The 1163-nt window shown below is 42.2% G+C and overlaps 1 protein-coding gene across 1 annotated transcript in view; it reads left to right on the top strand.

Annotated features, from left to right (window-relative positions):
• Positions 1-1163, top strand: part of rhbdd1 (rhomboid domain containing 1) — a 13157-nt gene that overhangs the window by 506 nt on the left and 11488 nt on the right. The window lies entirely within an intron of this gene.

The following is a 1163-nucleotide window of genomic DNA, read 5'->3' as shown; positions in this document are numbered from 1 at the left end:
TATAAAACACTGACATGGCTATATTGATCATTGTATTGCATTTACATTTTTATCTAACAAATATGTGTTTGCAGTCTCTTTCCTTCTACAATTAAATGTATCAGCCGCTTCTAAAAATGCTTTGATCAAATGCATAGTCCGTGAAATAATCAGTAATCAGTTCGTTACTGATCAATAATTACTGAAATACGCAGGTAAAGTAAGAAAAGTAGATTTCTGTGTTATGTTGTGCCAGCAGCCTCAAACTGACTGACAGGATGAACTGTTTGGAACTATTGGAGCTGCATGAACCACGTGACGGCGTATCGGCGAGTTCAAAGAGTGTCGCAACTCTCTCTTTACAGGGCTCTGGTCTGAAGTAGACACGCACACCCGCCTCTATGGACAGGTGCGGGAGGTTATATGTTCGCACGCGGCGCGCGCATGTCTACGTTTCTCCGGTTTGGGTGTTAAAGCCTGCAGGATGGCTTTAAGACCCAAACCGGAGAAACGTACTGACATGCGTCCGATGGACCGAGAGAGACAAAGACAAGGTGGAGCAGAGAGAGAGAGAGGATGAAAAGAAAAGGCTGATGCAGCAAAGTGCAGTAAATTATTTTTTGTTAACAGAAACATCCTGATTCATGCTCAGTAATCCAGGTAGAAACGAGACACAAACACTGGTGAAAACTCTGCAGTCTGCACAGCCAGCTTAAGTGGGCCAAAACTTAATAAAACACGTTTTAAGGTTTTACAAAGGATATTGCAAATTTTAGAATATGGTTAAAAAATAGGATCTGAAAAACAAACAAACAAAAAAAGTTTAATGCTGACATGTCCAGGAATTCAGATTTTGTGTACCCTTCATAAACTCCACAACTGGCGCTGTTATCAGAAAGCAGTGAAAGCTGCTAAATCCAAATTCTTCTCTGATATAATTACCTCAAACTCTCACAACCCACGTGTCCTCTTCTCCACCCTAAACTCTGTTCTCCACCTCACTGAACCATCTCCTCTGGAAGCCTCGACTGAGCTGTGCAAGAACTTCCTACATTTCTTTTTGGAAAAAATTGCGACCACCCGTGCTCTCATTTCCCCTCCAACTCATGACCCATCCATCCCACCTCAATCTGTAGCTCCTTTTGACCATTTTGAACCCATCACTCTATCTTCTCTAGAGCAGG

Source organism: Nematolebias whitei, chromosome 6 (assembly GCF_014905685.2).
Source record: "Nematolebias whitei isolate Nwh7 chromosome 6, NemWhi1, whole genome shotgun sequence".
In the NCBI taxonomy this organism is placed as follows: Eukaryota; Metazoa; Chordata; class Actinopteri; order Cyprinodontiformes; family Rivulidae; genus Nematolebias; species Nematolebias whitei.
The sequence above is the reverse complement of the archived record's forward strand: the minus strand, read 5'-3'. Positions and strand labels throughout refer to the sequence as shown.